Source organism: Phalacrocorax carbo, chromosome 16 (genome assembly GCF_963921805.1).
Source record: "Phalacrocorax carbo chromosome 16, bPhaCar2.1, whole genome shotgun sequence".
Classification (NCBI taxonomy): domain Eukaryota; kingdom Metazoa; phylum Chordata; class Aves; order Suliformes; family Phalacrocoracidae; genus Phalacrocorax; species Phalacrocorax carbo.
In genome coordinates, this window is record NC_087528.1 from 9,228,245 (window position 1) to 9,254,283 (window position 26,039).

General features: G+C 58.0%; 1 protein-coding gene across 9 annotated transcripts in view; it reads left to right on the top strand.

The window, feature by feature from the left end:
• RBFOX3 (RNA binding fox-1 homolog 3) overlaps positions 1–26,039 on the top strand; it is a 190,934-nt gene that overhangs the window by 87,913 nt on the left and 76,982 nt on the right. For 7 of the 9 annotated variants that reach the window (XM_064467466.1, XM_064467461.1, XM_064467465.1 and 4 more), the window contains one exon: positions 198–314. The gene's annotated coding sequence lies outside the window, so the exon portion shown is untranslated. Of the gene's footprint in view, positions 1–197; positions 315–9,017; positions 9,219–26,039 lie in introns of those variants that run through there. The other 2 variants (XM_064467464.1, XM_064467469.1) reach the window with 1 other exon arrangement.

Consider the following 26,039-nt stretch of genomic DNA (forward strand, 5'->3'; position numbering starts at 1 on the left):
GTTGGGCAGCCGGGCCATGGTCCAACGCTGCTCCCCAGCCGTGAGATAATTGTGCTGTGAAAAGAGTGGGACAAGTGGCGTGTGAGTCCCTGAAAGCCGTGGCGTTCAGAGGCGCTGAGCTCTGCCGCGTCCTCCTCCGTTATTAGCAGCGATGCCTACACAGGGACGGGACTGGAGCCTCTCCCTCTCTCTTTCAGGCTGAGAAGCTGCTGCTGTGAGACCCCGACGGCTCTTCCCATCGGCTCTGAGGGGCGAACGCGAGCGTGAGCTCTCACCTGCGACCGCACCACGAAGTACCTGCTCTTGGCCTCCAGGTACGTCGCTCCCACCGAGCAGCCCAGGTGGGGGGGGGGGGTGTGGAGACAGGTTTTGGTTGAGGATGAAGCTGCTGCTTCCCGTGGGCCGTGCCTGGGGCAGCAGCCCACGATTCAGCCTGTTGTGTGCTTTGCACCAGCACTGGGAACAGATCCTGTGCCGACCTGCAGTGGCAGAAGTGCCCGAGGTCCAGGCTCTCGTGACATGACCTGGCAAAGGGGAGCATCACAGGGAAAAGTCACAGCAGCTCCGGTTCTCGTGGGACAGGGGGTGAGGGGCATCTGGTCCTGCCCTGCGGGCTGGGTTCCCCGCTGCTCTGCAGGGATCAGTCCTGGCCATCAACTTTCTGCTTGCTGCAGGAGCGCGGGAGCCCTGGAGCACCCGGGACCTCAGTGGACCCCCTGCACGGGCAGGGGCGTGCATGAGCATGATGCACACACAGCCCTGTGCGTCGCAGCCCGGCCAGACCTGCCAAGACCCGGCTCTTGGCACAGACCGTGCCGCAAAAACCCACCACGGCTGTTTGCGTGGTTTCTGTTTGGTCTGGTTTGAACCTGTCCTTGTCAGTTCATGTTACATGGACTAAAAGCCCGCCTTGTGCTGACACCAGCCTGCACTGGGGGCTTGCACCAGCTTAACAAGTAGTTAAAATTTAAACATAGCGGAGGCAGCATGACTTTCTCCTCCAGACGAGCTATCGTCCCCATTTCTTCCCAGCGTTGCTAGTACCTGAGGGTGCAGTCAGCGCTTGGAGGGGCTGTGGTAGCACCGGCACAGCCACGCTTTCACTGCGATGGCCAGGGATGGGTGCTGCTTGGGGATGGGCCATGTACTGTCTGCCACTGCATGCATCTCCAGGTGTGCTGTCCCGCTGGCTGCCCCTCCTGGGAGGGACCCCCGGAGCCAGGACTGCTCTTCCCCCAGCTGGTGTGGGCAGAGGGAAGCGCCCGGGCAGGAGCAGGTGCTGGCGGAGCTGTGCATCGCTATCCGGCTTGGCCCACCCCAGGGGTCCTGGCGCTGGGGAGCTGCGCATCCCCGCCTTGCAGTGCTGCTCGCCAAAAGCCAGCTCCTCGGCTTGGCCCTGGTCCCACGTGCATGCTCAGAAATCATCAAGCAGGGAGCGGGATTTTGAGAATCCTCGTCCCTCGGCTGGGGCAGAGGTCGTCCCGAGCGGGGGATTAGAGAAGCCTTGCCTCTGCGAAGAGGCTGTGCAGATGGATTTCCCCAGCTGCATTAATCAGTTTGAAGGCAGCAAAGGCAGCTGAGCTCTGTGTATCACCTTGAAGCTTTTTTTTTGTCTTTTAGAAAACTTTGGGTGGATGTTATTGCTCATGAAAGCAAGGGGCTGATCATGCTGGGAAGGAGCAGGCGTAGTGTGGGCTGGCACTATTATGCAAGCTTCCCACATGCCGCTCTGCCAGTGCACTCCGTTCCAGAACAACAGCACGCGCCTGCGTGCCAGCCCCGAGCCCACCCCCGGGTCTGCCGGAGCACCGCGGTCCCGCTCTGCCCACGTTGCCCTCGCCGTGGGCCCAGCCTGCGCTGCCTGTGCTGCGCTCCTGCCTCATGCAACCTGCTCCTGCAAAGAGATGTGAGCCCAGCGAGTGGGCAGGGATGGCCAGGCAAGGGGGATGCACAGTCCTGGCTGGCCTCTGCTGGAGGGGGAAGCACGGGGCTGCACCCGCAGCACAGCGGGAAGAGGGGCCGTGCAGGGCTGCCCCACAACAGCATAATACATCAGAGCCGGCCCGTTACGTTTGCCCTGTCCAGAGCAGGAGCATTGGGAGTTTCTCCTGGGACCTTGGGGTGTGCTGGGCCATGTACGGGTCTTGGGACTGGGGCTGTGCTGCTTTTTGTGGGGGTTCGGAGTCAGATTGTTAAGCCGGTGGTGATGCGTGTTGTGCCCCTGCATGGGGAGGGAGGTGTCCATCCCAGGGGAACACGCTTTCTCGGCTGGGCCGGCACAGCCGTTGCTGCCAGGACGCACTCTGGGTGCCCAGGCAGAGGTGGGCAGCCACCAGGCCTCTTCCCCAGCTGGATTTTCTCCCTGCTCTTTTCTCCTCTGCTCTTAAACCTCCTTTCCGTACAAGCCATCTTTCTTGATGGGGCCTTGTATGAAGGCTTTGGGTTGCCGGCCAGAACCTCAAACGAGGGTGCAGGTGCCGTGAAAGAGGCTCTCTGGGACAGCGGGGAGCAGCCTGGAGCATGGAGGAATGTGCCGATGCAGAACCCCTGCGATGATGCTCCTCGTCATCCCCAAACCCGCTGGAGCCCCCCCGGGAGGATAGCGCTCCTTAAAGGAAGGCTTAAAGATGAGCAATGGAGAAACATCTGACAGGGGAGCCCTCGAGGCGCTTTTGTTCCAGCGAGTGGGAGTGCGAGATCCGCTCAGACATGAAAGGCTGCGCAGCTCCGTCCCCAAAGTCATGGCGAGGAGGAGGACGGGGGTGTGCGGCTGCATGGGGAGGTCATCCCGGGAATGACTGGCACCGGGATCCCCGCTCCCTCCCACCCCTCCGAGCAAGTAAATTAGGTCACACTTGAAAGTCAGTTTCTTGGCTGTGGATTTAATTTAGCTTTTCCAGGCTAGTTATCATATAATAAATTCCAAGAGATTTATAGAAAACATGCCCAGGGAGGCTTAGCCAGTGTGTAACAAGATTTGTGCCTATTTCCCGCTGCCGAGCAGCTCCAGCAAGCGCAATGCTGCCGGCAGACATGCAGGCAGGGCTGGCAGCCCCGGGAAGCTCCCTGGGCAGGTTGGATCTGAGGACTGGGCAGCCCCGGCAGTGTGGGGCTGTCACCCCACAGCTCTCTGGGGTGTGGGGGGTCCCAAATGCAGACGTCCTCTGCCCCAGCTCCCCAGTGGCAGCAGCTGCTGCCATAAATCACGCAGGAGCAGGTGCTTTCCCTGTGGCCGTTCATCACTTGTCTTTTCGTGTCTGCTCGACGTGAGCAGTGCCAAGCGGGAGCCTGTCCCGGTGGTACCCGGCACGGGAGCTGCAGGCAGGTGGGGGCAGGCGATGCAGGTGGCAGCGGTGGAGTGAGCTGGGTGCCAGAGGGGAGCGATGGCAGGGATCACGGAGCCATGGGTGCCTTTCTGCTCTCTGCAGGGGAAGTGTGCGGGAGATGGCTGCTGGGGAGGACCCTGCGTCCTCTCTCCCCTTGCTCCTGGGGTGCTGGTGGCTGTGAGACGAGCTAAAATCTGCAGCTCTTTGCTCTCCCTGCTACTGGAGGCGGGTTTCCCACCGCTCTGCGAAAGGCCGAGAAGGGAAAAGCGTTTGGGTTTGTAGTGATTTATGATACTTGCGGCACACCAGCAGCTAAGTGGCTGGGAGAGCGCCGGCTCGGCACAGAGGGCACTGCCAGCCGTGCTCCCCACTCTGTCTCTTGCTGCTAACGCCGCCCAATTAGTGTCTTATTAGTCACTCCGCGTGTTAAAGCATTAAGAACAATTAAGGGTGAGAAGAGTTTCCAGATGTAGCGGCAAGCGCTGGAGCTGGGAGCTGGCAGCTCTGCTGGCTGCTCCCATATGGAAAGGATCTCGTGCACAGTGGGGCTCGCTGTGGGACCACAAGGACCAGCCCGCAGGCACTGGGGCCAGCATGGGGTCCCGGGACCACTGAGGTGCAGCCCCAGGGGGCAGTGCCCGCCTCTGCCGTCAGCGCCACAGCTGGGGGCCTTGCAGAGGTGGGGTACAGCCACAGGGCTTTGGGGCTGAATGTGGAAAATAGCCACTGGGATGCTCGGTGCTGGGGGGAACAGCTGGGCGCTGCTGCTACCCCCTCGGCAGAGGCGGCCGCACTGCCCCGAGCGGGGGGATGCGCTTCCGAGCACCGCTTGAGCGCCTTGGACATGCTCCCCGATATTAAGTTTGCAAATGAACTCAAGTCAAATATTTATTTATTGGCTGGGCTGGGTGTGAGTCAGAGTCCCTCTGCTCAGTGCCCAGCCGTCGCTGGCAGCCCCACGCTGTGCCATGCCTTTCCTGGCGAGAAAACAGGGCTGGGAAAGTGCCTGGCTGCGAGCAGCTACGAAAGTGCATCTGGGACGCAGCGTGTGGGGGACAACCACCTCGATAAAGATAGCACCCATGTTGTGACACTTTGAAGCGCAGGAGAAGTAGCACAAGTAGAGACGAATGTGACTTCAGAGCCCAGTGCAAGTGACTTCAGCTCCCCATAAATAGTCCCCGGGCAGTGCTGGAGGGAGGGGGCCTGGAGCAGGCGGTTCCTGGGGGCTGTCGTGGCACTCCTGTGGCTGGTTCCCCCCGTGCAAGGTAGGTCTCACCCCCACCATTGCACCCCAGCCCATTGCATTGGAGGGGGCCACCAGCCAGGGGCTGGGGAGGCGGCAGTGGCCTCTGGCTGGCACAGGCGATGGGGCGTGCGGCTGAGCGGGGCTGGCCAGGTGCCGTTTCCATGCCGCTTGCCGGCCACACTCCTCCTCACTCGCCTGCTGCCTGGGCAGCGACCCACTGCCAGCTTGCTGGCTTGGGTAAATGTATTTTATCTTGGCAGCCTCGGTGTGTTTGCCTGCCCGGGGCGGTTGTATTTATAGCTGTGGCCTCCCTGCGCTCCTCAGCACCAAACCCCTTGCCCTGCAGCTGGGCGCTTTGGGAAGTTTTCCCATCTGCTCCTGGAGGCTTTGGGTGCCCTCGTGATATGAAGGATCTCTGCTCCCCGGTGTGGGAGGCTGCCGCAGCCTGGGCGCTGCCTGCCTGGGGCTGCCTCGCCGCTAAATGGGCAGGGGTCTCCCTGGGCAGGGATGCTGTCATCCCCCCCTTTACTCAGCTGGGGCTGAGTGAGCGTTGTGAGATGCTGGCATGCAGCTGGGGCAGCAGAGGGGAGGACAGTGGCCTTCAGCGTGTTGGAATAATTTCTCTCCTGCTCTCTCCAGGGCAAGGAGCGGTTCTTGGACAGATGGTGTTTTTGAGTGACCTTGTAGCTCTGAGTGGTTCCCCCGGCTGCTGAGTAATGGTGGGAGCTGCGGGGAGCGAGCAGCGGTGCTGCAACCTGCTCGCGCCGGTGGGAGTTTGTCACGGAGCCAGGGTTGGGGAGGGATGTGGGGTGAACCAGGGGATGAAGCCAAAGCCCAAAAACCATGACGTAATGGCTGCAAGGAAATTAAATGTGCACTGCAATTCCCCGCTCCCCTCGGCCGTGGGACGAGCGCGGCATGTCTGGTGAGGCTCTTCTGACGCTTCTTTACAGCTCTTCCATCCCATGCCTCCGTCTCCTTTGCCTCAGCAGTGAGGTCGCTCCTCCTCGCTCCTCTTCCTCCTCTTTGGGAAGAGCCTGAGTTTTTCCCAAGAGCCGAGGCAGTGGTGCCTGCAGTCAGTGTGGCTGGGGCCAGGCGTGGGGGGGAAGCCCCCATGCCACTGCCGTGGTGGGTGCTGTGGGAGGGTGCGGCTGCCTGTGCTGAGCCCCCAGGAAGGGGGTGTGTGGCGGCATGCCGGGATGGAGGCTGGGTCGTGCCCGCGAGGGCTGAGCCGCTTGGCGAGTGCACTGGTGCTGGTGGGCGTGTTGAGCCCGAAGGGCAGGGTCGAACAGCGCTGCGCTCCCCCAGCGCTGGGGTGGGTCTGCAGCGGCGAGGTGAGCCCCCTGCTCTGCTCTGCCTTGGGATGGCCCCAACCCAGCAGATTAGGGTGGAGCATGAGGTGGGATGTACCCCCCTCTGTGAGAAGCAGGGCTTTCTGCTCCCTGGAAGCGTGGCACGGGGTTCACTGTCCCCCACCACCTCCGGTGTGGCGCGGGGCTGGGTCTGGCATCGCTACTCGGGACGCAGCCCCGGACACAGCAGGGTGACAGTGAGCAGAGTGTGCCTGCCCTTGGGGCCGGGGCTGTTCAGCCGCTGCCTGCCCCGGTCCCCACCGTGGCAGGTCAGGCTCCACCCTGACTCACCGGCCCCCAAAATCGGCAGGAACGGTGTCCAAAGGTCCATGTCCACTGTGTTGGCACTGCCTCTGTGAGCCAGAAGCTGAGGATGGCTGAGAGTGTAGCAGGTAGAAAGGCTTTTGCAATATGAAGTTTGTCTCACAGCTACAATCTAGGACTTTAGCCCTAAGAGAAAAGGCCTAAGCGTGGGTGAAACAGCACTTGGAGCTTTGCCTTTGCCATCGAAGAAGAGTCACTCCTGGGTCAGCATTAGCACGCTCCTTTGACACCCTTGCAGCTGCCTACCAGCTACGTGAAGGCTGCAGCACCGAGAGGTGTCCTAAATTGAGGAAGGAACAAGGAGATCTTGGCACCAGCCTGGAGCATCATTTGCATTCCGGCGCAGCTCCCTGCTGCGAGGGAGGCGGGGGCCGCAGCAGCGCCTCGGGGTGAGGAGCATGGCCGGCACACTGGCTCTGGCTGACATAGCGTCCCTTGGGACCACTGCTGAGAGAGGTGTGTCTTGGGGATCACTGCACTCCAGGTTTCTTGTTTTCATGTTTCTCTGCTCAACTTTGTGTCGGAGTTTGCCAGCCAAGATTTGTACCTCCGCTTCTTCAAAATGGGAATTGCCATCTCACTCCGGCAGCCGGTGCCCCGGTGCCTTCTCTTGCCTCCGAGGGAAGATGCTCCACACACCATCCCAGCTCAGCCGCTCTTTCGGCTGCCAGGGGTTTGGGCGAGGAGGGAGCTGCGCTGTGCGTCCCTCGGGTCTGACAGGGACCGTCAGGAGGAGGCTGCCCGCAGACATACCGATGTGGGCTTCTCCGAACCTTTCCCTACAATTCCTGTAATGTGATTTGATAAACTGCTGTGGGGCTGGTTCTGTTCCGGCCTGTTCCTGTGATCTCTGGGGATGGAGAGCGCCTCACCTTCCCATAGGGTGCACCACAGGGACCAGCCAGGACTGGGCAGTTCCCAGCTAGATTTGAGTAGTCCATCATGGTGACCTGTGGGGTGAGATGCTGCTGGCCTGGCTGGAAGAGCTGTGTGGAGCAGGCAGCTCCTGCCAGGCAGCCTCTCCGAGCTGGGATGTGGAAATGCAGCATGGCGAAGGGGAGCAGCGGAGGATACGCGGGGGTCTTGCGAGTCTGCGAGTGCAGCACATCAGAGTGCGGGACCCAAAGCTGCTCCGGAGACACCAGAGGGAGCGAGCTGGGAGCAGAGCGCTCCCGCTGCGGCTCTGGCATGTCCAGGTGAGGTGGGAGCACTGCGTGGAAAAGAAGGGTGCGTGTACCCTGCAGCATCTGCAGAGCGGATGGGGACTGTCTTCCCCGGGGTGCCCTGTGCCGGTGGCAATGCTCCCGGGCAGGAGAGCTGCCTGCGGAGGCAGAGGTGGCTGCGGTCGGAGGGCTCTGCCCCGGGAATGGGGCAGCGTGGGAGGAGGGGACGGGCCCTGCCGGGTCCCCTGCCCCTCGCGCTGCGGGTGCTGCTGGGGAAGGCTGGGTGCTCAGATGTGGTGCATCGCCCGCAGCCGCCGGTGCCAAGCTGCCTTGCAGCATCTGAGCAGCTCCAGTTACTTAACATGCAGCAAGTGTTGTACTCGGAGAAATTTAGACGTAATTTTTTTGTGCTTGCATGTAAATGTGGGTAGGTGCTGTCCTGATTGATGGCAATTAGCATTTTCTAACGGTAACAGATGTTCAGATTGCCAGGAGGCTGGTACCTAACGCCCACACTGCCATCTGTTCCACTGGGCACTGCCTGGGGAAGCGATACCAGCGCTGCAGACCTGCGAGTCCTTGGTGGGGTGTATTTAACAGTATTGTGCAAGGTGGTTTTTTTTTTTTTCTGGGGGAAAATAATAATAATAAAGACGTTTTCAGGTTTATAAATAGTACACTCTGTTTATTATGGGATGGAGACTTTCCATCTGATTAGCAGCCTGGATTTCTGCACGGAGTTCGGGAAGCAATCTGGACAGCGCATGGAGCAGGGGTGCCTGGCCTGCAGTTTTCCAGGGCCGCAGTGGGAAGGGGCTCTGGTGCTGCAGCGGCGGCAGCCGGGGGTGTCGAGGGGTGAACCTGCCGTTCTCTGCCCGCTCCCCACAGCGGGCGGTCACTGCTCTGCGGGCGAAAGGGCTGCTCAGCTGTGGGCCATCACTTGTCAGCTCTGGTAGGGGAAACAGTGAAACATCCAAGTACCGTTTAAAAGGACTTGAAAGGCATGTTCTAGGAAGAGGCCCAGACCCCTGAGCCCGGTCCCTGCTGTCCAGGCAGTCCTAGCTGCAGCCCTTTCCCCACCTGATCAAGCATCCATACAGTGCCTGTCCCTCCCTGTGCACAGAAACCTCCTTATTTCCTTCCTGCCTCCCTTTCTTTGCAGCCTTTTACACCCGTTTATACTTGTGCCGACATTGTCCTTTAGCTTGAACAGCTCCTCTCCCTCCCCGGTGCCTACTCCCTGCATATTTATAGAGAAGAAGCCTTGGTTGGGGTTGGATGAGCTCCTCTGTCCTTCTGTCCGCTCCCCGGAGCAGCTCTCCATCCCCTGGGCAGTCCTGCCTGGCTCCTCCATCCCAACCCCTCTCACATGTGGTCATCCAGCAGTACGGATCCAGCCCCAGCAGAGCATCGCGCAGCAGCGTGGCTGCTGCCTGCTTTCTCCTGGAAATCTCTTTGCCAGGCAGCCTAGAAACACACTTGCTTTTTTCACAGATGCAGGAGATGGTGACTCATAGTCAGCTTGTAACTGAGTAATATACCTAGATGTTTCTCTGTGTGTTTTTCCAGGTTAGAGCAGACATTCTTGCGTAGTCCTTATGTTCAGCATTTTGAACTTTGTGTTGTTCGGTTGCTCCAGTCTTGAGGTCTGCCAGCCCCCCTGGGCTGAAGCCTCTCCTGCACAGCAAATGCCTCCCCCGGCCCTCGCCAGCCCGTCTTGTTGGGGTGCTGCTGCTGGCCAAGCCGCTCGCCTTCCCCTTGTCTGAAGGAAGATACCAACTTATTCTGGCATGAGCTGCCTGTGGTAAGGCAATGCTACATCTTACCTGTTTGTCATGTATTTTCATCTTGTTTTTCACTGAGCTTCTGTTCTGCGTGTTGGGGAGGTCTGGGGGGGTCTCTCCTTGCCCCTGGCTCCTTTCTTGGCTCCGTGCTGCTCTTTTCCAGTGCTGTGGCCGATTGGAGCTTGACATGTCTGTGGTTGGGCTGTTGAGTTAGGCCAGTTCTGGTGGGTTTCTGAGATGGAGATTTCCTCGTTCCTCTAATTTGAACTCATTGGATGGTTTGAGTTTTGCTCCTGCTTTGGAGCTTCAATTTCTGTTCCTCTGTTCTGTAAAGCAGCCTGCAGGCAGCAGCGTGTTAATCACCACCCCTCCTGAAAGCTGAAGCTAATTGTTCAATCAGTTTTCAGGCAGCACCTAGGTTAGTTTTATCTCTACTCATCCATGCTGTTCAGCAGCCTCACTTTTTTTCTGTATTATCTTTTTATTTACATAACTAATGAACCTTTTACTATTTTGCCACAGCATCTCATTCAGCCCCCGGCAATCCTTGCTCTGCCCCGTGCTGCCTGGTACACAAGGTTTTCTGTGCCACTGCTGCCTCCCCACATTCCTTGCAGGCTCCCTTCACATGGCTCAGGTCCTGCTGGCTGGGTTATTTATCCGCTCAGTTCTGGGTCTGTTCTCCGGGAGCTTTATTCCTCTTGCTGAGGACTTTATTTACTCCTCCTGCATTAAATAAAACTCTGCTGGCCTTACAGCTGAAGGCTGTGGCCTCTTAGGTCTTCTTGTCTTTACTCTTGGAACTAGCCCTAACATACAGATATATTTTTGTTTGCTAGTCTGTTGTTTAGACTGGCTCAACACGTGGCCATCCGAGCCAAGGCTGTTTTCTGCAGCCATTCGTCCTGTTCTGTGTCCGTGCCAGGCCCTTCACGTGGCAGGACACCCCACACCATGCCTGGAGATGTCAGGCTGCCAGAGAGGTGCAGACGATGGCCTTTATTGTAAGCTGCAAACTGCCATAAAGGCATGAAAAGATTCCTGCTGGAAGTCATGCACCCGTCAGGGGAGATGCTAAAAGACAAATGGATGCAAAATGCTGAAAAAACTGAGAGATGTGGTTTGCAAAATGTTACTGTGTTGTTGCTGATTCCTCTCAGAAGGAGGAGTGAGTCCCAGGGGCAGGCAAGGCCGGTCTGGAGGAATTAGTGATTCCCCCAGAATCCCCCAGAATCCCTTTGCTCATCCAGGAGAGGCTTCCTCAGCCAGGCCTGGGGCGTCCCGCTGGCACACGCAGAGGGGCTGATGCAAGATGCCAGGAGCGAGACCACACCATGGAGGTCCCCAAGTAAATGAAGGAGTTTGTTATTTCCTAGAGGACAGGTCAGCTTGAAAAGGTGCTCTGGGTACAACAGAATTCTGAGCTTTTTTCCCTTAAATTGTGCCCAACGACAGGACTTCCCTGGGCGATCTGGCAGGCAGGTGGGTGTGCGAGTGTGGCGTGGGGGCATCCAGAAGGCAATGCGAAGCTTTGGGGATCCGTCGGGGCTCAAGGTGCTGGATGCCACGGCCAGGTAGAGGTGCTGGTCACCGGTGCAGGCAGGGGACAGCTTCCCCTGGCTCTTGCCTGTTCCCTGCTCACCTGTGAGTGACATTCCACATTGGTTCGTTTGGGTTTTGTCCTTTCTGGGAGAGCTCCCCGGTCCGTAGCACATCCCAGCTATTTCTGTTACCCTGCTGACCGTCAGGCTCCCCTGTTCTGTTTGTTAGTTGCAGTACAGTAATTTGGGTGCTATTCCCTGGGAGAGGAGGTGGCTGCTGCCTGCTCCTGGCTGCGGGGGGGAGCTGGGAGGCTCTCAGGAGTGCTCGGTTGTGTCCCCACCCGCACTGGGCTGGACCGGCTGCTCCATCCCCTGGTGCTTGCAGGCTCCTGCCAGCCAAGGCGTACCTGCGGTTTGCGATGCTCTTGCCGTGGTCTGGTGTAGCCAGGAGGGATATGCCACTGTCACCAGGAGCAATCCCCGGGAGCTGCAGGTGCTAAACCTGTGCACGGGGCTCATCGCCAGACACCTGTGGGTGACCCATGGCATCCCCATGGTGCCAGCACAAGAGGAGCCCCGGTCCTGCCCTCACCTGCGGCCCGTGTGGGGCTGGGACGATGTAGCACTTTGACTGGCACAAAGTTGTTTCTATGACACATGATTAGCTCTTCCCTGGGCATCATTAACATTTCTCTAAAAAGACCCTGGCGTTCTGCCAGCTGCTTTGTAAGCTGCTTCAGAAGAGAGGAAATCAGCTTGTCTCCTTGGCAAACTGGGCCAGGGGATGGAAGTTTTCTGATGCAGCTCAGTGTCCAGGGCAGAAACCTGCTTACCCACGGGAGCGAGCGTTCCCCAGGCCCCACTGTGGATTTCCCAGCACGCGGCCATTACCTGGCTGTACCACTCAGCTGCCGGCAGCAAGAGGGGTGGTGATTAAATGACAAAAGGTGAATTATATAGAAAGTGCTTTCCTCCTCTCTGGAGAGCTCCCACGCTTTCTTCGAGGTTTGATTCTGAGGCATTTCTTTTTTTTTTTTTTTTTTTTTCCCCCTCTCCCCCTCCCAGTTTTCCTTTTAAAAACATGAGTCAATTTTAGTGTGCACAAAGGGGAATACAGGGACCCTGAGCTGGATGCTGCGAGCTGCGGAGCCGTGCTGCAATAAATCCTGTCCTTGGCACTCGGCTGCTCCAGCTCGGGGAGGCTTTGCTGGCTCGGGGGCAGCAGGCGAGCCTGCTCCTCCCCTTCAGTGCCTGCAATTTTTCCCTTTGCTGTGCCCATCTGGGAGGAGCCTGTGCAGCGAGCTGAACCCCTCAGCCTTGCTGAGCCCTGGACCCCCCTTCTGGGTAGCCTCTGGGGGGGGAGGGAGCTGGCGAGGGCATCGCTCGGAGCTGGGGCAGGGCTGTGGCCCCTGTTGCTGGTGTGGTGACGGGAGGCATGGCAGAGGCTCAGGTCCCTGGAAGAGTGGCCTCCCATGGCATCTCCCTGCTGCTGGCTCTAGTGTGACCCCTGCTTCACCAACGGGACAGGCAGCAGCCCTGTATCCCCCGGTGCTGCTGGGGCTGCAGGGAGGAACTGGCAGCGATTTTCCAGCAGCCCGTCCTGCTCGGGGTTCAGGCTGTGTTTGCCTATCTCCCTTTCCACTTTCCTTCCCCAGGCAGCCCCTGACATCAGGCCGGTGTTTTCTCTGGTTGGCAGCCACGCCGTGCCACCATCTGGGCAGAAACGAGCCTTTGCTTTATCCCATGTGCTCCCCCAGTCAGTACAGACCTGCGGCCAATGTACTCCATCTCTGGCTTTTTTTTCCCATGTCCATATCCAGTGTTCATGGCAGTGGAAGCAGAGTGAGCCGCACCTGGGGAAAGGTGACCCCTGTTACTGATTACTTTTTAAATTCTGGCAGGGCTGGACCCTGGTACAGTTGCTTCCCCCTTGGAGGCAGAGCCATGTGCTGGCAGGGGGGGAGAGGCTGAGGGCAGTCAAATAAATGAGGTGATGGATTGAGTCAGGGCCAGGCTGGAAGGGTTTGTCAGCTGCCATCACCAGGTGCTTCTCCAGTTGCAGCAGCCCAGCAGGGCTGGTGATGGCAAATGGGCTGGGGGCTGCACTGGCGCAGCCCCCCGGAGCGGGTGTGCACCCCAGGATCTGGGGTTCCCGTGGCCGCATCCAGCAGCCTGCCAAACTGGGGAGCTCTGGTATAAGTTCGGAGCTGTGGGATTGGATTTGCTTTGATTGTCCGTGTTCTCGCCAGGTTTGGGACCTGGCAGCGTCCCTGAGCCACGGCGCTGCCGGGGTTTGGGATCAGCCCAGGAGAAGTTCCGAGGCAGCTGGACCAGGCTGGGGTGAGCTCGGCTGCTGCGCTGCTGCAGCACAGGGAAGCCTGAAGGGACTTCTCTCTCCTCTTTAGAGATGTCCTTGGCCCTGGCCAGAGCCGGGCACGGCGCGTGGTGAGGGAGGGGGCGTGGGAGGCACTGTGTGGGGCAGAGGAGCCGGCGGGCTGCAGGCAGCTTTGGGACGAGCCAAAGCCTCACCCTGGTGTGAGCAAGTTCAGATGTCACCGCAGAGCTGGACCCAGAGCGCCCAGTGCTGCACGGGAGATGTGGGCTGGGGACGGGGTGAGGGGCTACAAGTGCAAGCAGGCTTCTCCCCTCCATTTTTTTTTAATTGGAAAAGAAGTCTGCTTTGCTGTCTTTGTCGTTCTTCCCCTCACTCTCACTTTTCACATTCATCTGGGAAAACTTCCCCGAGTGTTCAAATAGGTGTCACCAGCCCGACAGCTTGTGCTGCTCTAATAAAATGGCTCCGTAGCAGAGGGTTTGATCTATTTTTAAAGCGAGCTCAGCGCTGTCTCCTCCCGCCCTCCCACCAGCAGGCTAAACTAAGCCCAAAGGCTCTTGGGAGCGCGGCAGCAGCGTGGGGTGGCTTGTGCGCCCAAAGCCTTTGCTCTCCCAGCCATGTCAGAGGCTGTAGCCATGGCCAGGGCTCTCCGTGCCCAGGAGATGCTCCGGCATGGCAGGAGCAGGGAGCAGAAGGCTCCCTTCACTGCTTTGTCAGAGAGAGGAGCTCTCTGTGTGATTTTTATTCCTTCAAGCAATGAATGTGCTGTATAAATTAACATATGGAAACTTAGCTCCGCTTGGAAGTTTGGTATTTTCTTCTCGTTTGATGCCCTGTTATTAAAACTCAATTTTCTACGAATAACGTCCTTTAAATAGAATTCGTCTTCCAGCGATGACTCATATCAAAGCAGCAGCTCCTCGCAGGAGAAGGCAGGCACGAGGGCAGGTCTGGCACTCGCAGCCTTGGGAATCCCCAGATTAGCTCCCGGTGCTTTGCTGAGCTCGGGGGAAGCTGTCCTGGTTGCCTCTCCTGCCTGTCCCGCTTCCTGCGCCTGCTCCAGCTGTCATTGATGCCCAGGGACTCGGTACGGAGATCTGTCTGGGGTGTCCCTGGAGCCTGCAGACCTGCCTGTCCCCACCTGGCCAGGAGCGTCAGGAGGTGACTGTGCTGCCTCACAGCTGCCCACCTGCCGTGCTGCGGTGCAGCCGGCGGCAGCACCATGCCGCTGCCTCCTGCCTGCGCCGGCCCCTGGCGCTTGCGGTGTTACGGGCTGGGGATGGGATGCGCCCCCGGAGCGGGGTGCTGCGGTGAGCCGAGGAGGTGGTGGATCACCCAGCAGGCTGGCTGAGTCCGACCTTGCTGAGTGGTGGCTGGGGGAATCTGGCAGCAGGATGTGGGGTGCGATAAAATATGGCTTTTTCTGCTCTGCCACATTTGTGTCTGTTCTGTCTGGCGCTGGCTCTTTGCCTGTGCCGGTTCTCAGAGCCGTGCTGCCTCTGTAGCTGTTCTGTGGGGAGATGTGGCTCTGCTGCGTCCAGGAGATGCGGTGCTGGGCTGCTTGTTAACACAGGCAGATGCAGATGTGCATCGAAATGGATGACTATTGCTGAGCCGACCTGTACTCCATCTGCAGCTTGCAAGTGCTGGGGGAGCATGGGGAAGCTGAAGGGCTGGAGGGAGCTTCTGCTCAGCTGCCTGCACAGGCAGGGGCTCGGGCCAGGCTCTTCTGCTCGTCCTTGCAGAGAGTGAGGGGCCAGAGGGGCTGGAGATGGGGACGTGGTCTGCAGGTGGCTACAGTTTGTTATCAAGTGCCAAATGTTTGGCTTGGCCTGCTGGGGAGAGGATCTCTGCCCCCTTGGTTAGATTGATGATGATGCTTAGTTTTTCATTTCCCAAAGGGAATGGAGAAGTCTGGGGTGAAGAAATGCGGGATAGCAGCATGGCAATGACTCTGCTCAGCCGGGACAGCCTGCAGGTGCGTGTGAGCCAGCGTACATGGACATGGCTGGTCAGCGTCTGCAAGCACAGTAACAATTTATGAATTGTTGTTAGAGGTGTCAAAGGGTGTCGTGGGTCCCCTGCGCCTGGCGTGGCCTCGGCAGACCGGCAGGAAAGCAGGAGTGGTGCAGGCAGGTGAGGGGGATCTCACAGGCGCTGTTAGCAGGAGCGCACTGGTGTTGTGGCTCTTGGCACATGGTGAGACCGCTACTGTGATGTGGAAAGAAAAGGAAAGGGAGGAGGCACCGGGATGAACCAGCAATGGGCAGATGTGGGGGACCCCGGGGCAGTCCCCTGCTCAGCCCTAGGCTGGGGGCTGTTGCTCAGGCAAGGACTGGGGCAGCCTCAGCTTAAAGCAGCTCAAGGGGCACCGGGCAATGGAAACATGACATCAGTGGGGGCTGTCCCACCACCCATTGGGTTACATCTTCTGGGAAGGGACTGCGTGTGCTGTGAATCTTTGCCCCCGTGGTTGCCTGCCTGCAGCCTGTTTGCTGCCAGGGCATGGGCTGTGCCAGCTGCCCGAGCCCACGCTGCCCTGTCTCCCTGCCCTCACTGGAGTCCTGCTGTGGGGCAGAGGATGCAGCCCCAGACCTCCCGAGGCCCTCCACAGCCCTGTTCGCAGCGCTCACGTGAGTGGTAAATCTGGGCTGTATCCTGCTAATTGGCAGGGCTGCCTGCAGGCCGCTCAGGCACCATTTGCTTTAGCTCCCTGTCAGTGTAAAACCCTCTCTAGATTGGGGAAGGGGAAGAACGGGAGAGCCAGCTGGCACAAACACTCCCACGCTGCGCTCTGCACCGTGGCTGCAGTGATGCTCTGCCATCCATCAGCCATGGGGCTGCCGGTGCTGGGCGAGCGGTCCCAGCGCTCGGTCCCTGGCAGAGCGTCGGGCATAGATGCATGGGGGACCCTGTAGCTGTGCCTAACCCATAGCACAGTTTATCATTGCTGAAGACAGTGCCTCAAACCTTGTCGGGGCTCTGTGCGTCTCCCGAGACCCCTGGCTGGTGCAGGCTGCAGTGGGCTCTTGCCTGACTGGAGCAGGCAGGAGGCGGCAGGCAGGTGCTGGAGTTAATTGGGAAGGTTGTGGGTGGAAGGAGTGAGTGGCAGGGTGCTCGGGGGCATAGCTCAGCGCCTGAGCAGAGCGTGGGAGCGGGGAGCGGGAGGTCGGGCGCTTCGCCAGCCGGCAGTGAGCTCGGGGAGCGGGCAGAGTGGCAGGGGAGGGTGAGAGGTGTCAGGGACAGAAATAGGTGGGGGAACTGTGTCAGAGAGGGGGGAGGCGCATTTTAGGTGCTTACTGGGGCAGCGAGCAGGTCCAGTGGGCCGGGAGGCAGGATGGATGGGGCTGGGGCTGAAGGGCTCCTGTCCAAAGCTGTGTTTCACGAGCGCTTCAGTACATCTGCATGAGGCAGTTTCCCCCCGGGAGGAAGAAGAGGGCACGAGCAAATCTTCCAACACTGGCAGTGTCAGGCCGGGGCAGCTCTGCTTGGTCCTAAGCACCTGCAAAAATGAGTTTTCTTCCACCTTCTGCCCCCCTCCCCAGGAAGCTGCTCGCTCCGGTTCAAAGTTTCCTGCCAGGATTATTATTCTTTCTGGTCTGGCATCTGTTAAGGTGACAGCAGTCAGGGAGAGGGAAGGTATTGGAACAAATTTCTCATAAAAAGTAGCTAAGTTGATGAAACCATTATGGTGCCTGCATCCTGCACTCAATCATCGTGACACGCCGGGGGAGAGGTGCACGCGCTGCTGTATGCCGAGCTTTCCTGCAGGAGAGCGTGGCCAGCCCTGCCTTCCCGCAGCTCCTGTCCCTGGGTGCGCACACACGCCCCGACCCGTCCCCTCTGCCCGTCCTGCAGCCCGGGCTTCCCCGCATCTGCCTGTTTCTCCTTGCTGGTGCAACTGCTGGTGTTTAATGGGAGGGCTCCGCCGGCGGGGTTCAGTTGTCGTGGCAGAGCAGGGCACCCGTCTCCGGCAAAGTGACAGCATGGAGCCAACGTCCGACAGCTAGCACTGCTCCGGGCAGTGCCTGCTCCGGGTCCTGCAGGGTCGATGCAAATCCCTGCAACCATCTATCAGGGATCAGCAGAGGAGAACCAGGCAGGCAGCAGCCCTGCATCAGGTGATCCCGCAGGAGCAGGGTCTGTGCTGAATCCCCAGCCCCAGGGCAGTGCTGTTGAGTGGAGCGAGCTGGGGCTGGGGGAGATGGGGCGGCCAGGGAAGAGAAAATGGGGCTGAGTGCTGGATTTCCAGAGTGTTACCTGCTTTTATTAAAAATCAATGATGCACTTGAGCGGTTCCACTTTGTCTCCCTGACAGCAAGGCCTCTGCATCAGCCGGGACGCAGGATCCAGCACCACTCACGGCTCTTGTTATCACCCTCTTCTCTCTGCTGCTCGCCCCCCGCCCCCCCCGCCCCCGAAAGCCAGCCAGCTCATCTCCAGCACCATCAGCACCGAGATTTACAGCCAGTCTCTGCCGATTGCTTGTGTCACCCTTCTCCTTGTTTTATTCCTATGATCTATCATGCCCTGCTCCTGCTGCACAGCCACCGGGGCACTTCATCAGGCAAGTCCTGACTCGTCGTCCCCCACTGCTGTAGAGGGAAACGTGTGTGATGGTGTGAAAATAACAGGGCAGGGTCCGCTTCCCCACGTGCTGCACCAGCCTGACCCTTCCCCAGTGCCACCAGGGTTTAGGGTGGCAGTGACCCGACAGCTGCTCTCTGCAGGAGCCCGGGGCTCTCCAGTCCCTCAGCTGTCCTTCCTAGCAAGTGTTATTTGTTTAAACTTCTGGAGGAGTGGGGCCAGTGCACGCAAGCCACTGCGTTACAGGTATGTGGGCAGGCAGCTGCCAGCTGAGTGCCAGAGCCCACGAGACCCGCAGGCAGCAGTGCCCGATGTGGGGTGGGCACCACGGAGGCTGCGGGGCTCCACAAGGGCTGGGGCAGCCCCGGGGCGTCAGACTGTGCCATGAGGCTGCTGGTGGCTGGGTGCTCCCTCCTGAGAAGTGGAGGGGTCGTGGCTGCTCCAGGCACCCTCAGCTGTGCTGTGCAGTCTGTGCTGCCAGAGCATGATGCATCCCTCCTCCGTATACCTCCCCGGGACCCTCGTAAATAAACACAGCGTTCAGGGGGCTGCAGGCAGGGCTGCAGCTTGCACAGTGAGGCAAGGGATGCTGTTTACCACCAAGGTCACAGGTATCGCCGGCCAGGATGTATCTTCCATGTGCAGTGTTGGTTCTGAGACACGGCATCTGCCATGCAAAATATAGTGGGAATCTGTTGGCCCTGGCCCAGGTCCAGGCGGTCTCTCTGTGTCCAGCCAGGCTCCCCCAGGTCTTTGAGTTCTCTAAGTGTCTTTTCCTGCAGAGGTGCTGCTCTGGGGACCATAAAGAGCCGAGAGGACTCCAGAAATGGCAGCTTATCTCTACACCAGGTCTCAGAAATTTTTTTAATCCCTTTTCCGCCCCCACAGCCTGCTTCACGCTAGGCTTGAAGTGGTCACCCATGTTAAGTGCTCACTCCTGGTCTGGGTATCGAGCTGGTGGAGGAGGCACTGGGATGTGAAAGGAAAACCCTTTTTCCTGGAGGCGTTGAGCTATTCCTTACTCTGACCTAGATGTCAGTTTAATGCTCCGGCAAGTCCCAAGACTTGCATATGAAGTTGCCCAGGGGAAGATGATATTTCAGGAACACAGAAGCTTCTCAGCGGTGGTAAAGTGCACGAGCTTTTCCTGGCAGGAGCCTTGCAGAGCCTCCGTATGCTAGTGACTGCCATGCCAGCCATGGAGCGGTGCCCCCCTCTCCTCGGGGGTGCAAGCACAGTGCCTGGGCAGCAGGAGTGTCCGTGGTGCTCTGGCACATGGTGGCAGTGCTGGGCAGAGCCTGCAGTGCTGCTGGGGCTGGGAGCTGGACTGTGACTGCCAGCGGCTTGTGGTGCCCTGTGCTCTGCAGCGTTGCAGCCCTGCCATCGGTGCTGCCTGCCTGGTGCTTGGCCTTCTTGCCCAGAGCAGGAGTATTCCCAGCTTCATCACGTGGATCCACAGCAGAGGCTGTGAGCAGACTGCAAAGAGGAATGCGGCGTGAGTTGAGGATGCACGCTTGACATGCTGGGTAAAACTGCATTTTCACACTCGTCCATCGCTGTGGCCGTCAGGTCTGATCTCCCGTGCGGGGCTCCAGCAGCCAGTGCTGAGCATGGGGAGCCCTGCTCACCTTCGCCTCTGCTGTCCTATGTTAAACTAATTATTTTAATGAAGTGCACTGTGTTCCCCCAGGCACCCCAAGCCTAAGCCTTGCTCACACACAGGCTCTGAAGTATCTTAGCAAGTGCCCAAGTACTGGGGAGGTCTGACAAGTTGGGGAGCAGTGGGGGGACACTGAATCTGTCCCTGAGTTTTGGAGCTCTCCAAGGGGTCGCAGAGCTGCTGCCTGGTCTGTCTTCAGGCACCGAAGAAGAGCTTGAGCTGGGACCTTAGGAGGTTTGGAGGGGTTGAGCTGGTTCCCTGCAGGCAGACTGAGGTGCGGAGGTGGCCCCACTTCCCTCAGCATCGCCACTGCCAGATGGCCCTGCACCACCCCATCCTCCTGTGTGCTGCCTGCACTGGGAGGGGAGCGACACTGCTCCACGTCCTCCTCCCTTCATCTGGGTGACACCGCAATAAATCATTGCCAACGGACCGTGGCCCCATGCCCCGCTGTGGGCAGCGTGTGTAGCGCTGGTGGTGGCTCAGGTGCTGGCTGAGGGTGTCTGGTGCAGCTGAGCCAGCTGCGGGGGGGGCTGGTGCAAGGTGGCTCTGCCCAGCATTGGGTGGCAGTGTCAGCGTGGGGCTGCACGAGGCTGGATTGCACGGGTTAGCTTTGACAGATGGATTTGAAAAATGTGATTTCATTCTGGTTTTCTTATTTATCTTTATTCCGCTGCAGTGGCTGCATGTGGAGAGTGAGGAGCAGGGACTCCACGTGGCACAGCCTGGTTGCAGTCATGCTGGCTGATGGGAATTGTCCCCAGCTGGGTCCCCGGCATGTCCATCCCCAGGGACAGCCTCAGGAGCCCTCGGTTCCCCAGGGCACTGCCTGCTGCATTCTGTTACCTGCCAGCTTCAGAAGGGATTGAGACCGTGGGAGAGTCCCTGGCAGGGAAAGCTGGCAGCTACCCAAAATGGGGCTTCCCTCCTTTTCTGCAGAAGGCTTTCTCCTTCATCAGACACACCTGCAGGTGGTTGGAGCAATGAGGGCTCAGGGTGGGGAGCAATGCTGCTGCCCTATAAGAGCCCACCAAGGAGGGTGGAGTAGTGTTGTCTGCAGGAGGGCTGTGTTGGAGCTCTCTTCCTAGCCTGCAAGTGCAGCAGTGTGGTGAGAAGATGGAAAAGGTTAGTGGGGTTCTAGACGGAATTTTGTGTTTGTTTTAGTCTCTCAGTGGCTTTTTTATTTTTTCCTTTCCTGCCTTGTGCCTCAATATACCTGGCTGTTAAACAGAGGTCAGATTTAATGTCCCCTCTGGATCATGCAGTGTAGTTGGTGGGTTTTTTTGGGGTGTCTTGGTGAAACCAGAGCCTGACCCCTGACTCCCCTCCTGCCTTGGGACTCCTTCTGCATCAGCCCTCCCCATGATAACTGGGGACCAAATGTTCTTCTCTGCTCCTATCTGGGTAGCTGTGCCCTCTCCTTCCTCCCTGGTGTCCCCTCTGTGCCTGCTGAGCTTGGATGCCTTCCTGGAGGTCTGACGAGGGCTTGTGCTCCTGGGTCCCCTCTCCTGCCATTGCTCTTAGAGCTTTTGTGGTAGGCACTGCCTGGCACAACCAGTGTGACCAAAAAGTTGATGCTTTCATGTTCTGTTCCCCTGCACCTGTGTGTTCCCCGTGGATGATTTAGAGCTGAAAGCCTGTGCTCTGGCACTGGGAGAGGGTTCCTGAGATAAAATAATCTCTGCCAGCAGCTGAAGTGACAGAAGCCCCATTAACAGCAGCATATGCCTGAAAACACACACATACTGCGAGGGAGGAAGATGCAGGGTGGGGGAGCGCGGGAGCAGCAGCCCACAGGAAGATGGGGATGCAATAGCTGGTAATTACTCTGCTGCCATTGGGATGCTCCTTGCTAATTTACAGCATTAGTGGAATCGGGATGTGATTCTTCCTCCTGAGCCTGGGCAGGGCTGTCCCCTGGTGCAGGCAGCCGTAATTATCCACATTTAACTGAGGGCTTGTAAAATCTATTTGTCTAGCAGAATGTGAGTATAATTGCTGTGAATTAAATAAGGATGCAGTTGTGGCTGGAGCAGGACCTTGCCTGACGGAGAGCACAGAAAGTTGTGTCTCCCCGGGCTATTCCGCGGCACCCTGTGCCGACAGGGAGGGAGGCTGCTGCTGGCTTGGAGCTGAGGAGGATTTTGGGGGTTTCTGTGCATTGCTGTGTCCCCAGCACAGACCTTCCCTTCTTGTCTTGTGGCTGGTCTGACTGGAGTGGATGTGCTGACGGGAGCCAGGCAACCTGTGAGTATTCTCCATGATCTGCTGGTTTATCACTTCTTTCAGCTTTGGTCCTGGGGCCAGGGATTGCCCTGGGTCTATTTTACTTGATGAGTGTGCTCCCAAAAGCCTGTCCCTGCATGCAGCCAGGTTACTGGGCTGTTCCCCTGGTGAAGGTCAGTGTGCTGAAATTCTTGCCTCTGTAGCCTGCCTTCCCCACAGCATTGCTCCTGGCTGCGGGAGGAGCTGTGCCCGGCTCCTGCCCTCCCTGCAGCTCCGTGCCCCTTTTTGCAGCCCATCTGTGCTGGCATTCTTTCTCCAGCGGTCGGCCAGGGGCTCGGGTGCCATGGAGCTCCCTGGCAGGGTGGGGAGCAGGGGCTGGGTGCTGCTTGGTGGCCTTTCAGGTGGGCACTGGCATGGGTGGCACCAGGAGGGCTGGTGGCAAGCCAAGTGCCCCGTGGGCTCTGGGTGCTGTACAGAGGGGACCGGCTCTGGGTCTCCATTCTGGTTGCGGAGCCTCCCCTAAGGCAAGGTCTCAAGGTGTTTCAAAGGCACTTGGAGCTTCCCTCGCTTTGCTCCCCGGGGGGCTGTTTCCTCTGCCTGGAGCAGCAGTGACAAACCTGTGACTTGGACCCGCTGAGCCTGGAGGAAGCGGTGCTGGGGCGGTAACGGCTTCATCTGTCCCCTTGGCCTGGGTGCAGCTCGTGGGCTGGGCGAAGGGGCTTGGGGACTGTCCTGCTCAGGAGCTGAGCTGGCAGGAGCGGGGTGGTGGGGGCAGGCAGCTGTCGTCTGTGGCTATCTTCCCCTCCAACCCAGCGCCGGGGTGGGATGCTAAAGGTCCCTTCTCTGCATTAGGGTGATTGTGGCTGCAATCTCTAGTGGCTCGATTGAAAGGTTTCCTGTAGCTGCGCAGTGAGCCTGTGGGCGAGGAAAGGTGGTGTGTGTGATGGGAATGCCAGCAGCGTCATCGGGGTACTGAGACCACTCTTGATGTCTGTGCTGGAACAACACTGGCTGGTGAAATGGGCAATGTGCAGAAAAGAGTTACAGAAATGGTTCACGGTCTGGAAAATCTGCTCTGCTTTGGGAGATGTAGCCTAAGTAGGTTGAACTTTTCATCCAAGAGAAGTTTAAGAGGTGGCTTTGTGACGTAGGTTGTTTTAGGCTGTGATCAAGAGATTTCTGTGGGTACAGAGTGCTCTAATTTAGCAGGGAAAAGACATAACAAGATCCAGGCACTGAAAGCTCCAGCTAGACAAATTTTGACTAGAAATGAAGTGCATATTTTTATCAGGGAAGGTAATTAACCGCTGGAACAGCTTAAGCCTGTGGGGGATTCTCCATCACTTGACATCTCTGGATCAAACCCGGATATCTGTCTGGCAGGGATGCAGTAGCTTGAATGAACACGGGATTAGAGCATGGCCATCTTTGGCCCATGTTCCTTGGGCGCTGTGCTCAGCAGGTCTAATGGCCCTTATAGCCGTAAGCTGTAATAAGTAATAATGTTCAGTGTTGATACTTGGGGCTAGGTTAAAATTTAGGTTACGGCAGGAGAGATGGAGCACTAAAGCACTTGAAAATGGGAAGTGAGAGAGCTCGTAGCTGTAGAGAAGGAATCTTGTTTTCTCTGAGGATTTCTAGAAGGAGGTGGCAGCATGCTAAAATTGCCCTCAGAAGTCTGGTAAGAAGAAAGTGAATGATGCCATGGGCTGGCACAAGAGCTTTGCTGCTGGAGCGCCCTGGGAGCCTCTGCTGGGAACAGCTCTGGCAGAGGGCTGCCTCCTGGGAGGTTTTGGGCTCGGGCCCCTCTGGCTGCTGCTCGTGCTCTGGGCAGGCACCCCCAGGACGTGGTGAGGAAGGGGCTGGGAAGGGTTGGTTTCTGTTGTTTCTGGGACCTCCGTGTGGTGTGTGGCCATAAGTCAGTGCCACTGCAGGGGACATGGAGCTGCAGCCGGACTCGGCTCTGCAGCCAATGTACAACCAGCGATGGGCAGAATAACTGTCTTGCAGGTGATGTTCCCTTCATGCATCTTGGCATGTTGTTGGCCTTTTTTCCTTGTAGCATATCAGGCAGGCCTTGCTCATTTTTGTCTTGAGATCCACAAGAAATACTCCTGTCTTGAAAAGGCTGCCCCTTACCTGGGTGCCCCCTACTTGACATATGCTGGTTGTGGTTCCTGCCTGCTGCTGGGCAGCCTCTCCCCTCCAGCCCAGGTCCAGCCCTGTCCCAGTTTGGTATCTGCAGGAAACTGAAGAAAACTTTCTGTGCTTAATTGTGAAAATCAGACACTCCAAAGGCAGGCCTGTTTGTGGTTTTCCAGCCCATTTTCTGTCTGTGCTGTAATACTTCTGGCTAGACCATGCTGCTCTGCTTTATTTACAAGTGCTGTGCAATGGGGCTTCAGAAACTTTCCTGACGCCTAAGTCATGTTCCTGCTTGTATCGAGAGACCTGATGACCTTCAGGGGGAATGAAATTAGATTGGGGTGACCTTGACACATCAGTGTTGGCTGTTGCTTGTGTGGCTCCTTATCGTGAGCTGGGTCACCATGGACAAACAGATGTCTGTCCTGTAGCCCTGTGTGCTCTGTGCTCAGCAGCATCCGGGGCAGGCGTGGGGGTCTGACCTCTGCCATCGGCTCGTGCGGAGCCAGGCGGTACATTGTCAGAGCAGGCAGGACATTTGCTCAGCGTGTGTTGGGAGGGTTCCCAGGGCCATCCATCTGCTCCTCCATGGCAGTGTGAAATTTGTGCAGAGCCAGTGAACCGATGGCCATGGGCCGGGGCCAGCCTGCTTGGGAACCTTCCGCCTGGCCCGTGCGTGCTGGGGGACGTAGGCGTCCGCTTGCTGGCAGGCCTGGGCATGAGCTGCCTGTGGTGTGTTGCTGCCAGGTCCTCAGCTGGCACCTGGCATGGTGCTGGTGGCTGACCACGTTCCCGATGGAGGAGCATCCTCTCCTGCTGACAAGGACCGCAAATAGCGACTGAGTCAGGCTCTGGAATGGGACCATCTTCCCAGGTCCCATATTTTTGCAAATAATTTTAAATCATTCCTGGGCTCAGAAACTGAATCCTGTATCAGAGGGGAGTGCCACAGGGCAGGGGTGTTAAGTGGGCTTTCTGCCACTCGGTGGGATGGGGACTTGTTATGCCCCCTTCCTCCCTGCTTATGATGCTCGACCAATACTTGCAGGTTGCTCCGCACCAGGGGCCAAGGCAGCAGAAGTTGAGTTGTTCTTAGTGTTTCTGAGCATCGAGGAGTGCTCCTGTGAAGGCAAAGCTGGTCTCTGCCACAAGAGCAGCCCTGCCACGAGGTGTCCAAGGAAAGTGGGGAGACAAGTGTGGCAGTGGCTGCTGTGCCGCAGGGCTGGCAGGAGAGCACCGCGCCTGACTTGTCACAGTCACCCCAGGGATGAAATGTTACTCCATGCGTCTGTGCTGCTACTCCTTGCCTTCATCCTTGAGCCAACCTCCTGTGGGACAGAGGGCACCCTGGCCTTCCTGGCTAAAGGAAAGGGGAAAAAATAGGGAATGTGGCATAGGAAGGGTTAAAGCAGAAAGATTTTTACCCTGTGGCATAAACACTACAGAATGCATGTTTGCCTTCATTTGCATATTGAAACATATCCTGAAGGCCCCTCGTTTTGAAAGTTCTGGTTTTTACTCCATCTTCCTATAGAAGGGAGGAAATTATTCATAATTAAAAAGTAATAATAATGTGGAATGAAGGAACCCAGCTGTATAATACCCAGCACAAAAGGGGGAGCGTGGGGAATCTATTTTTAATGGTTTCCACAGCAACAGAGATTTTGTTTACAGTGATTTTCCTCCTGTGCTGTGAGGCTGTTCCCAATTTACATTTTTAAGAAGCTCTTGCATAGGAGGTCCATCACTGGGGGGTGCTCTGGGCACTCAGGGAGGATGCTGAGAAGATAGGATGCAGATGTGGAGAAGCTGGCTGGTGCTTGTGGGATGGGGCATGATGAGCAGGAACCCTGGGAGCTTGGTACCTGCCTAGGCATCGTGCCCCATGTGTGATATCCCTGCTGGGCTCGTGTGGCTCTGGTGGCTGCGTGACACAAACATCTGCTGAAAACTGGCCTAAGACTTTCAGATTTAGCTCTGCCTTCAGGAGCTGAACGGTGATGCTGCTGGCACAGGGACTCTGCCTCTGTCCAGTGGGAGCTGCAGCGTGGTTCCCTGGGGAAAGCCGTGGCTGTGCTGGAGCTGGGAGCTGAGCCCCTGCAGAAAGTGGGGGGATGCCTGGGCTGCACACAGGAGGGCTGTGCCCTGCCACTCAGCTGTGCTGGGCAAGGGGTTCCCTTGTGTCTGCTGAGCTGATCTGTTTGCTCAGAAGTTGGTTTCCCTGCTGTGTGGGGGGGTCTGGGTGCTGGGGCATCCCTGTAGCTGCAGGGTACTGAGGAGAGCAGGACGGTGCTTGCCGCTTGCCCTGTGCTGCCACCATTGCCTGCCTGGCCAGGTTGCAGCTCAC